Below are 13,065 nucleotides of genomic sequence, written 5' to 3'. Positions count from 1 at the left end.
TTTGGCTTCCTTTAGTTTGAACATTAATTTTTCTAGCCCATAGGCTGTCAGGCCAACTTTTGGGTTCAACATATTTATCAGACCAAGGAAGAGTTTGGACTATTTACGAGTCTACTCCAAAGAGAAGCTTGGTGCACTAAAACTTATCATTGCTGCTAAGCACATGGGGAGTTCTTGTTTATGTTTAATATTTTATTTTTAACTAAGTGTGGGTATGTCACGTGACTGCAGATGTTCAGGGGAGCAAGAAGAGGGCAGAGGCTCTCTTGGAGTTGGAGTTACAGGTAATTGTGAGCTGCATAGTAGGTATTAGGAATCAAATTCAGGTCCTCTTTTTTTTTTTTTTTTTTGACTTTTTTTTTTTCTTTCTTTCGGATCTGGGGACTGAACCCAGGGCCTTGTGCTTGCTAGGCAAGCGCCCTACCACTGAGCTAAATCCTCAACCCCTCAGGTCCTCTTTAGTAGTACACCTTAGGAGTATTCATTTATGTTAGCCATGTGAGCAGAGAACTGAGAAGAAAAAAGACTGAGGCTCACAATGCATGCTGGGCCAAGGTCTGCTAGGATTTCATTGTTACTGAGAATCTACTTGTAAAAAACAGGTTTTGTGTTAGTATAAAGCCAGTCCCCAGGGGAAAGTCTAGGCTGCTGTCTCCATGGAATTGAAGATCCCAGTCCAAGATGACACCATGCTTCAATGGACCCAAAATGATATTGTTCAGTGGGTCCTTATTAAAAACTGTAGGTGGAGTGGCTGGAGAAATGGCTTTGCAGTCAAGGGTGTAAACACACCATCATGCCTGGCAGCACTGGGGATCTGAACTCAGGTTTAATTCCTAGCACCCCATGGTGGTTCACAGTCAGCCATAACGATGGTTCAAGGGGATCCTAGGCCCCCTTGTGACATCCAGCACTGTGCATGCACCATGCACATAGGTGCATCCAGTCAAAACACTCATACATAAAATAAACCTAATTTTTTTAATGCTTACAACAAGTCTTAGACTTTCCCCCTTCACTATCTCTGATAGTAAAAGAAAAGGCTGTGCTAACTCTCGATACTGCTTTGGTTATTATGAATCAGCCTGCATACCCTCAATTTACACATTCCAGCTCTTTTTTTTTTTTTTTTTTTTGGTTCTTTTTTTCGGAGCTGGGGACCGAACCCAGGGCCTTGCGCTTCCTAGGTAAGCGCTCTAACCACTGAGCTAAATCCCCAGCCCCCCCAGCTCTTTTTTTTTTAGAGTATAAAACTAGGACACAGGCTGGAGAGAGCTCAGTCTGCACAGGCATGAAGACCTGGGCTAGATCTCCAGGACTCAGGTGAAACCTAGGCCTGACAGCAAGGCACTTTTAATCCCAGTGCTGGGGAGACAGGCTGGCAAATCCTTGGGGCTCACTGGCCACCTAGCCTAGTGAGTCAAATTGTCAAGCTCCAGGTCAACTAAGAGATAATCTGTCTTAGAAAACAAGGTGAGGAATGACATCTGAGATTATCTCCTGGTCTCCACACAGAAGATGCCTGCATTCACATCCATATAAACATGCACCTGCATGGGGACACCTATATGGGGACACCTGCATGGGGGCATCTGCATGGGTGCATCTGCATGCGGGCACCTGCACACACTAGAAGACAGAAAATGTAAAAACTATAAAAAAGAGCAGAAAGGGAAAAAGACATAAAGATAACAAACAAAAATCCTTGGTTGTCGCTTTTGAGACAGGAGCTCACTATACAGCCCTGTCTGGCCTGAAACTTGCTATATAAACCAGGGTAGCCTCAGCTCATAGAGATCCACTTGCCTTTGCATCCCGAATGCTGGGATTAAAAGCCATTACACTCAGTCCCCTCAACACCCCCCTCCCACCCCACTGTGCTCACAGTTTCTCTTTGAGACAGGAGTTTTGCCAACAGGCCTGGACTCTAGATCCTCATGCTCCAATCTCCAAACCATTAGGACCACAGGTATGGATACCATCACCCAGTTGGGAATATTAAATGTATAGATTTAACCTTTCATCTCTAGAATTTTTATTCTATTACTTGATGTTACTAAATTCCCCTAAGTAGTGCTGAGCCTTGTTGGCCCTCTGAGTTGTCAGTGGCCAGGTTCCCGGGTCACTGACTCCATCTGGGACTGGTGAATTTTTATTGACTGTGGGAGTGTCTTGGTCTCATTGGCCTCTGACCTTTTCTGCTCTCTGCGTACATGACTTAGTCTGAGCAATGGCTGGATGGGGCATCGGAGCCTAGTGAGGACGTCAGGATTCCTCTTCTGACCTTCACTGCAAAGGGAATAATCAGGCTGGGATTCCGGGAGAGCAGTCTGTGGAGGGGCACCCTGGAGCCCACTGTGTCTTTGTCCACAACTCTGCCTGCCTTTCTCAGACTCTGTAAAGCATCTCATCTACCCCCAGCTCCCTGCGGAAGAAACACCGGATGTTTTCCCAGGGCTGTGGTTCTGTCCACAATGCACAAGCCTTGGGTGTCCTAGAGCTGGTCATTTAGGCTAGATGGGGCTAAGAAGCTCATGATCTTGGCAACATGGGACAGGGAAGAGACATCCAGGGAAAGGAGCACAAAAATTGAAGCCTGAGATCTGATCCAGTCAAATCTGGAGACCAGGCTTCTGAGGCAGTGGCAGTGGGAAACTCCTAGGAATGTGGAAACAAAGTTTTCTAAACGTGGACCTGTGAGCAAAGAGGGGCCCTCAAGTGACTTGTCAGGACAGAAAAGGATTGTAAAGGATAATCTGGGCATGGTGTTGTGGAGACTCAAGGATTAAGAGGTAAAGGTCATGATCAGATGCGGGTTAAGTACCTCCTGCCCCTCCCATATACTCACTCCTGTTCCACCCCAGGGATACAAAAACTGGTTGTGAAATGAGTTAGGAAAGATGGATAGATAGACACCAAGGAAAAGAGAAGGACCAGCAAAAAGAGGAGGTTGGAGAATGAGGAAAACAGTGAGCTTTGGCATGAAAGCAAAGAGAAGAGAGGAGTTTGGCCGTGAGGATCTGGTACCAGAACACAGATATGGACAGATGGACAGAAATGGCCAATTAGCTACAAGAAGCTCCACCGCAGGAGATGCAAGCAAAGGCTGAATCATAATCTCACTTGGGTCCGGGGACATCTCATGAGTCTAGTCGGTGAGTCAGAGGAGTGGACTGTGGCCCCGAGAGAAGAGTGCTTTCTGAAACCACAAAACAGCATGGTGGGCGGGTGAGGTGGTGGGACTACCATCCTCAGCCAGCATGTCGCTGGCTTTGTGAAAGAGAAGAGGATCCAAAGTTTACTTTGGGATTTCGCCACCCCCAAATAGGGCCATAACATGGAAGAATAGGAGAATGGGGTGTTTTGAGCGTCACCTGGTGGCTGGATCAGTGATTGACGCGGGTACTGCGATAGGAAGGTTACTAGGGTAGGGAGCGGTCGGCTTTGTGTATGAGGCAATAGCAGACAAGGAAGCTGCCTCTAGATGTCGCCATCCAGCTGTGCTGGTGCCTGCAGAAGCTGGCTTGAGGAGGGTTGTCCAAGCTGATGAGATTCTGAGTGCTAAAATTCCAATTAGAGCGGAGTCTCCCTGGGGTGTAGCTTGATATACCTTCAGGAAGACTCAGGGGACCCTGGGCACCTTTGGGGCTGAGATTAAGTGGGGACTGTCTTGTGCCGCGGCCATCCAGTCCTGCTTTATGGAGAAGGGGCTGTTGTAGCCCAGGTTTGCCAGAGCAGGAGGTCGTAGGTCTCAGGTATGTACAGTGGCTGCCACTTGGACGAGTTGTCTTCAAGTACTTGTTTTCCTTTGTGAACTACGTAGTAAATCTAACAAACTGCTCTTTATGGCCAGTGCCACAGCCTGCCAGTCTCTGCAATTTTTGCACTCTTCTTGTCCCAGATTTAAGAATAGTCCAAATCACTTCTGTGTCTCAAATGGAAGCTGCCCCTGCAGTCAGATGCAGCTACCATACAATCAAATTGACTGTTCTTCCTCTTCTCCCTTCCATGACCCTTTGGTTGAGAACTCAGATTCCTCTTCTGTAGGCTGGCCTCCCTCCCTGCCAGAGTCATGTAGAGTGTTTTTAGAATGTTATCAAGGCTTTGGACTTGCTGTTCTCCCTGGCACTTTCTACCTCCTCTTGGTTTACCCAGATCTCTCAGCCCAATTCTGCTAGATCACAGCTTATCAGGAAGACCCCTTGACTTTCTAGGTCTCTCTCCCAAGCAACCCCTTCTATTTTTAGCCCTATTTCATCTCTCCAAATGTCTCCCATCTCATCTGTCTGCCTATTTTCTTTGCAGCACCAGGATTCTGGTCTGGCTTTCCCCTGGATAACCATGGATCAGCCCAGCATATGACATGATGTGTACATTCAATATAAATTCATTTAAAATGTTATGGAGGAGGCTGGGGATGTAGCTCAGTGGTAGGGCACTTACCTAACCCTTATGAGGCCATGGGTCCAATCCCAGAATTACAAAAGTAGATGATAGATAGGTAAATAGATAGATAGATAGATAAATGGTAGATAGATAGCTGATAGGTGATAAATAGATAATAGATAGGTAGATAGATGAGCAAAACGTTAGGATGAAAGAATGAAAAAGAAAAAGAGGAAGATTTTGACCTTTCTCCGTAAGATAAAGTCACATTTTCCCAGGAATTGGGCTATTCTTCTGGCTGCTCCTGGGCTAGAGACTAGAATCTTCTTCCTTTTGCTTTTGATTGTGATTTGTATGATGTTTCAATACATTCTGCTTGTCCATCGCTGGGGTGTAATTACCCTTTCCCTCTTTGTTTGAGATAGGTTTTGCTATATATCTCACGCTGGCTCTAAATGCTCCATCCTCTTTCTTCAGCCCTCCCAGCTCCTGGGATTAGAGGCTGGCCTGATCTCTCAAATTCCCCTTCCCTTGAATCTTGGGGACCTTAGGGACTTACTTGTAAACAAGAGAGTATAGTAAAGGATTCACTGGGAACTGCGGAGGTAAAGTGGCCATCTCAACCATTGATGATTACACTTTATTAAACTATATTATATTATACTATATGTATATGTGTATATATAGTATAAACATATATGCTATGCACACTATATTATACAGCTCTAGTTTTGTTTATGTTGGAAATTTAACTTTGTCTTTTCCATTTTCTTTCCTAGTCTTCCTCCCCTCCTCCTCTTCTTCCTCTTTTATTTTCTTCTCCTCCTTCTTATCTGTATGTTATCTATCTATCTATCTACCTATCATCTATCTACCTATCATCTATCTATCATCTATCTACCTATCATCTATCTATCATCTATCTATCTATCATCTATCTATTATCTATCTATCATCTATTTATCTATCTATCTATTATCTATCTATTTATCATCTATCTATCTATTATCTATCTATCTATCATCTATCTATCTATCTTCTATCTATCTATCTATCATCTATCTATCATCTGTCTATCATCTATCTATCACCTATCTATCTATCTATCTATCTATCTATCATCTATCTATCTATCTTCTATCTATCTATCTATCATCTATCTATCATCTGTCTATCATCTATCTATCACCTATCTATCTATCTATCTATCTATCTATCTATCTATCTATCTATCATCTATCTGTACTAGGAATTTAATTTAGGGGCCTATGCATGCTAGGCAAGCAATCTCCCGTGGAGCTACACTCATCAGCCCCTTTATTTTGATGATGTTTTCTTTGAAATAGAATCTTATATAGCCCAGGCTGGCCCTCGAACTTCCGATCCTCCTTTCTCTCCATCCCAAAGCTAAGATTAGAACACTACCACAGCCCCACTCAAGTCTGTGGATTCTTTCTATTAACAATAAGCTGTCAGAGATACCTAACCACTGTTTCCTGCTTGTAAGAGAGGAAAACATCTCAGTCCCTTCCTGATGGGTGGGGCTATGCGTGATCTGACTCCACCCACTCTTCCACTCCTACTGCTTCAGCTGCTCTGATCTGTTTTCAGTTAGGGAGGGACTATAACAGGGGCTCAATTTTTGACCATTTAAAAGAATAAACCCGAGTACATTTCTGTATGTTCTGATTAGATGGTATGCGGAACGCTTTGCACATATTATCTTCTTTAAGTGAGGTATGCCTCTATCCCCATCCACCTCAGCCTGTAATTGGGAGGCTGAAGCAAGAGGTTTGTGGTTTGTGAGTTCCAGGTTAGCCTGAGCTATGTATTAAAACTCTAACAAACAAACAAATGAAAACAATTGTGGCACAGATCTGTAATGCCAGCACGTGGGAGACCGAGGCAAGAAGATCAGGAGTTCAAAGCCATCCTCAGCTACATATTGAGTTCGAAGCCAGCATAAGCTAACCTGAGACCCTCTCTCAAAACCAAACCAAAACAACCCCAACACTATGTGGTATCTTATTTAACCCTCACACAACCCCTGGAAGAAATGTCACTTTCCCATTTTATATTCAGGAAAACTGAAGCTGCAGAGATAAACGCAAGCTCATAGACACAGTGAGGAAGAGCTGAGCTTCAAAGCCTTGTGCTTGGGTTCACAAGTTTCCTCCTCATATTCACACAACTGTATCGAATGCTTATTCTTCTAATAGGAATGTGCCTCACCAGCAGCCCAAACGATCTACAGCACTTTAGGAAGGCGTGAGCTGTGGGCCCATAGGAGCAACATAAGCAAAAGTTTAGGGTAGCACTCAGCAGGGGGTAAACTGGAAGGAAAAGGACAGAGGTGAGAACCTCTGTCTGCACATGGGGCAGGAACCACAAAGACAAAACCCCTGGCAAGGCTCAGGGATTCTTATGTATGGATTCTCTTTGTATCCCCAACCTTCTGGGCCTTTGAGTCTAAGAGAGCCAGTGGAACCCAGGGAGTGCATGCCTCCAGCCAGCAAGAGGGGTCAGCAGACCCGGGCCTGTCTCTCTCTACTAATCTGTTGTGGTTTGCCCTGGAGTTATCTGTATTTTGATGCTAATTCCACTGCCCCAAGGACAGCTGCCTAGTCACATACTCAGAACTCAGGTGACTTCACCAGAACCTTCTCCCCACTGAATTTGTAAAGTACAGGTGAGGGGCAGGTACAGAATGGAAGGAGGCCTATCATTGGAGGAGAAAGAAATTTGAAGGAGGAGGAGGAGACTAAGGGAGAGAGGAAGAGACTGGACAGAGGAGAGAGAGGGGAGAAGCCATGGCAGGTGATGTTAAGATTCTGCTCTGTGTATTTACAGGTTGTTATCAATGTTCTTAAGGGATGGATGGTACCGGGCTTTGTATGTTTAAGTGGACAATTATATCTTATCAATTGGGTCAAAGATTATTGTGTTGTGTGTTCTTTTATGTGAGGGTTTGAGTGTAGGAAAGTGTGGGGCTGGGGTGTGTTTCCGCCAAGATATCTAGCAGATATCTTGGGGCACCGCAGTGCCGGACCTAGCGGGGTAAAAGACACCTTTACTTTTTTATTTTTATATTTTTACAACCACACTAATCCCATGGTCTTGCTCTGGTTTCTGACTCAGTCCCCTCATTTTGCCCTGGGTCTGGCATCTCTGGCTTGGAGATGGGCCCAGAAACCCTTAGGCACACAGTGAGGCTTGCTCTCCTACCCAGCACCTGTGAAAATTTATCTCAGAGGGAGAGAGGGAGGAAGGGTGAGCCAGGCAACTATACCAAGGGATTCGAACAAAAATGATCATGGCATCGGTGTTTGTAAGAGAGGAACAGTGTTGATGTGACTTCACCCAGCACAAGACACAGACCCTGAAGCAGCCTTTTCAGCAGGCTTTAAATGTGACTGGGAAAAGCAAACATGATGACTGCTAAACTTTATGGAAGATATTATAAATAGGTAGCTCAGTGGGAGATCAACAGAATCTCCAGTGCGACCCCAAGTTGAAATCCTCCAAGTCCCTCACGCTTATTCCTCCACCAGCTCTCTCGTGACTTACCCCATTGGCCAGGCGAGAGGTGGGGGAGGGGAGTGAGACTATCTTGGGAAGGGGATGAGATCATTCTAAGGCTGGCTGATTTAGAACTGGGTAACTTTTTCCACCCATATGGCTCTCTCAGAGACTTCTGCATTGGCTCATAAACCTTGGCACCGGCCTCAGGGATTGGCCATGAGGCCCCTCCTCACTGTAGAGATGGTGACCAAAGCTGGAAGGGGCTGGAGCTTAAGTAGAAACAGATTGGCAGAGGCAGGGGGAGGCACCGTCTAGCTGGGACCCAGCAGGAACTTTGCAACTATTGGACCTAAGTGTCCTAAAGCTCTCTAGGAGCCTCTGTGGGCAGATGGTGCATTTTGTGAGTGAAAAGTCACCTTGGAAAGAGCAGAGCTGCACCCCTGGCAGTTCCTCTAACATCTGTATTTGGGATTCCACTTGGCCAGCCTGGTTCTCCCCTAAAGAATCTCTGTTTAGGCTCCAACCCTGCAGGGTAGATGTGGAAGGAAGAGGTCTGGGCTAGGGATAGATCAAGGTTCAAGTCTGGGTCAGTGCATAATTAGGTTCAGTTCACCCTCCCCTGAGCCTATACCTCTAGCCACAATATTAATCAGGCCACATAAGACTCAAGTTCCAGCCTTGAGGAACTTAGTCCTTGAGCTTCTCTGAGACATTTCCTACCCTTCCCTCTTTAGCTATCTTTCTCAATACCCTAATCCTGAGCTAAGTCAAGTACCAGCTGTCCTCAAGTCAGCACCCAGCGTGCCAGTTTATCAATGCTCACTTGAAGCCAGAGTGTGTGTCTAGGAAAAAGTCTAGTACATGTTGTTTGAAGGAAACAGGGGAAGGCTGTGGTGTTTTAGGGTTCACTAACTGTGTGTGCTCTGTGCTGTTCTGTGCTCAGTACTAATCTGTGTGAGGTCCTCCAGGGCACCCAGCAGCCTTGAGCCTCGCAGGCCCCATCATACAGAGCTAGAAAATATAACATGAGGCACATTAAGCTTAGGAGGCAAGGAGCAGAAGCTGGGTGGAACCAGAATGGGCCGGAATGTTTCCTTAGGCAGGGTGTTGGGCAGCAGGGTTGGGAACAGAATTCTCCGGTTGGATGGAGTTGTTCCTGGAAAAATCCCCATAAGCATTTTTAGCAGTGTGCTTTGTGCATGGCTCCTACTCCTTCAGAAGTGAAGGAGCAGGGCTCTTTCTGTTGCTGGGCCACTCAGGCAAGGCCCTTGACCTCTCTGTCTCTGAGCACTGGGCTTCGGACTTACACATCTACAGAGTGCTGTCTATTGACCTCACCAGTTCTTTCAGCAATTCTAAAAGCAGGGGTGGGGTCTTCACATCATTTGAGAAGGAAGTGGAAACTCTAAGATGCCACATGGCTTGGCTGAAGCCATGTAACTGCACCAGGGTTAGAGCCCTTACTTACTGATAGCACATGATACCTCTCTCCCATTCCTGCTTAGAAGTCCCCAAAGGGCAGTGTGCCCACAAGCTGAGGAAGCCACTTCCAGCCCAGTGCCTCTTGACCAAGGTCCTAGCCTGGCCTGGTGCCTGTCACCAAAATAACCCTGGTGGCTCTGGGCAGGATTGCAGGCCATCACCTGGGACCTATTTTTATCCTTCGGGTAACAAGGAAGTCTCACCTTGTGCAGTAACCACTTGGGACATACTGGATCATGTGGCTTTAGCACCAAGTGATCTTGCTGCCCTACTGGGAAATGCCCCGACTGGAAGGGGAAGGCCTGGCTCAGCCATGCTCCTTTTCTTTCCCTGTCCTAACCCCTTCCCAGAATCCTTACAATCTATTATCCCAGAACTCTACACCTCTATGTCCATGCACACGAGGGCCAGAGATCCCAGGGCGTCATTACTTGTCCTTGATGTCCGATGTCTAATGCACTTGGACAGTCAGAAATTCTTCTGTGTAGCTACCCCCAATTAATCTAGTTAGAAGATTCTATAATCCAGAGGCCATTTGGAGATTTAACACCTAGAACTTGACTTCCAGAATTTAGGGTGTTGGGATGCTTTGGGGGCAGTGTCTGATGGTATTAGGAGGTGACAGAGGTTGTGAGCACACTCAAATGGACTCTGAAAGGTCAAGTGCTCCATAACCAATGACTTATGGACCCCAAAAGTATTTATAGAGAATGGGCAGTTCATAGACATGAAGGGTACCTTATGGGGTTCCTTGCTACTAATAGATGTATACGTGTCTACAGAGAAGGAAGTATGTCTTGAGCACCTCAAAGAAAGATGCTCAGATAGAAAGACCGGAAGGAAGCTGGGAATAATGGTAAATGACTAGAATGCTGGAATCACATTGCTAGAAGACTAAGGTGGACCAGTTACAAGTTTGAAACCCCAGAGAAAGCAAGCCTCTCTTATCTCAAAAACAAAAACAAACAAAACACTGGAAGAAAACTTGACTATTAGAAGGTTACCATAGTAACAAAAATTAGAACAGCTGTAGCTATAGTAACAACAATATTAGTAACTGTTCATCAACACCTCATTTAAAGCCAACTAGGTGTCTACCCCTTTGTACTATCTCAGCCATCCTCACAGGTGCTCTTCTCTGGGTGGAGAATGGGGAGTGGCCCTTGGAATGAACTCCATAAATGTGATTGGGTTTCGCAATATCTGCCGCTCTCTGGAGGTAGATGCTGAGTCCTCTGCCCCCAGACATCTTGCTGCATTGCAGGGTATCAACAGCAGGGCTGGCCCCTTGGGGATACTGTCAGAGAGCCAGCCAGGCTCACTGAGTGAGCCTCAGTCCACTTGGCCCTACTCCCTGAGGCCCTGGGGCTGGAAATAGCAGCTGCTCAAGAGCTGACAACCAAAGGGCGGCTAAAAAAAGACCCCTCAGTCTGGGCACTGTCGCCCTCGGCTTGCAGGGCCTATTTTGGGGGAGAGGGTGCCGACGTGCCAATGGAAAATCCATGGGTGGGAGTCTCCAAAGGTGGGGGCCGCATGACCTCCTCTCTCCATCCCAGTCCACACACATGAGCACATGTGCACGTACACACACACACACACACACACACACTACACACAAATACACAGACACACACACCCCTATACAAGTTACACATTTAACCTTCCTTCCCAACTGTTTGATCCTACCATCCGTAGAGCAACCTGGCAAAGGGATGAGGAAGCGGAAACTCAGAGAGACATAGCTCTGTTGGTAGAGCATTTGCCTGCCACACAGGTGGTTCTGGGTTCCACCCCCAGCACTGGATGAATTGGGCGTGGTAACACAGACCTGCAATCCCAACTATTAGAAGACAGAAACAGGGAAGTTAGAAATTACAAGGCCATCATTCCCTGCTTCGTTGAGAATTTGAGACCAGCCTAGAACAAACGAGACCCTATCTCAACAAATAAACGAACAATGCCTGCCCCGACCCCAAACTCAAGCCTTTCCTAAGGAAGGTCTCACAGCTAGGAAGCAGGCAGGGCCACAGCACCCAGGCCAGAGCTGTTCACTAGAGGCAGTGCCCACACTGAGCCAGCAACATGTCCTCTGAATAGGCAAAGGCTCTGTGATGGGGGTGAAGGAGGTTTGCTCTGGGTTGGATGGGTCTGGGATAAAGATTACACAGAAACAAATCCCATTGGAAAGTCCCAGTCAGTTCTGAGAGGACCTTGCCTTGCTGTAGGAGAGGCAGCTCCTGCAGAGAACCCAACCCCCATTCATCCTGTGACCACCTGCTCCCCCTCTGCCTGGGCCTCCAGAGCCCAGCTGCCTCTGCCAAGTTTCCAGGGAACGTGTCAGATAAGGGGCCTGTGCTCATGACTCTCTCCCACTGGTCACTATCTCTGTCCCTACTGCCATCACTAAGTGAGTAAGAATAGCATAGCTTGGTGAGGGTACACACAGGGCATCTCCTCAGTTCCCTCATCATCAGTGCCAACCCCACCCAGCTGCCAGTTGCCCTGGGCCCAAAGTCTTTGCATGTGGTAGAGTGCGCGCAGCTTCGGTCTCAGCTCCTGAGGCTCTAGAGGAGGATCAGGCAGCCTCAGCCTCCAGAGGGGAGCTATGTGCCCTAGAGGATGCTGTCTCTCTCAGGACAAAGTGGAACAGCCTTCTATAAGGGCCGAGTGACCGCTAGCTGGGTCGGCTCCTTGAGCTAGGGTCCCTTTGAATGAAAACTCTGCCTAGGTTCTGAATGTGATCGACAACACTGACTCTAGTCAGTGGGGATTCAGACAGTCCAGGATCCCTGTGTCCCCCATGGAGGAGTTCCTCATTTATGATCACAGGGTAAAGATGTATGTCATGTTATCACCATCGGTCTCCTGTCGCACTCCTGCAAGAACGTAAGGACCACATACATGACTCTGAGGGAAGTCTGTAGTCATGGAACCCGTGGTCACTGTAGCTGGGACATGGGAATGGGAGAGATCCAGGAAGCCTTGTTCCCCCATTTCTGAGTCACTGTGACACCTGATTGTAATTAAGACACCTGAGTCCCCACGTCCTCCCCACGTCCTCTCATCAGTAGTCTCTATAACTCTCTCAGCTGGACTCACCACACAGACCAGCAACCTGTCCCACTCCACATCTCTTCCCCAGTCTCTCCCTCTTCACCTCATCCTCAGATGACCCTCCCCCCTTGACCCTCCAGTCTGCCTTCTGTCCGCCAACCCCCAGAGTTCCAGGGAGGCAGTTGGAGATGCTAAGGAAAGAAGGGCTAAGGTATGGGTTTCTTGCATACACATTCTCGAACCACACAACCACACTTACACACTCACAGGTTCACACATGCCATGAGCCTTGCTAGAGTAGCAGGGCCACCAAAGGGTCCCAAGCTCAGTCTCCCAACACTAGCCCTGCAGGTGGCTCTCCACCATTCTTGTATTCTTGGGGTCCTGCCACCCCTCTGAAGTTCTCAAAGTATAAACTAGAAACGTCTTCCCACAGCAGCAGGATGGTTTGGAAGTGAGACTATGTAAAGAGCCTTCTTCCCTGAGGCCCAAGCTACAGTTCTGGGATAGGGGCAGATGCATATGGGTCTCTGGGGTCCCAGGATTGCTTCATTCTTTGGGGGTGAGGTCTGGATTGACCTTGGGGCCTCTAGCTTCAAGTGCTCTATCGCTGAGGCTGGA

Source organism: Rattus norvegicus, chromosome 19, assembly GCF_021556685.1.
Source record: "Rattus norvegicus strain SHRSP/BbbUtx chromosome 19, alternate assembly SHRSP_T2T, whole genome shotgun sequence".
Taxonomy (NCBI): domain Eukaryota; kingdom Metazoa; phylum Chordata; class Mammalia; order Rodentia; family Muridae; genus Rattus; species Rattus norvegicus.
The sequence above is the reverse complement of the archived record's forward strand: the minus strand, read 5'-3'. Positions refer to the sequence as shown.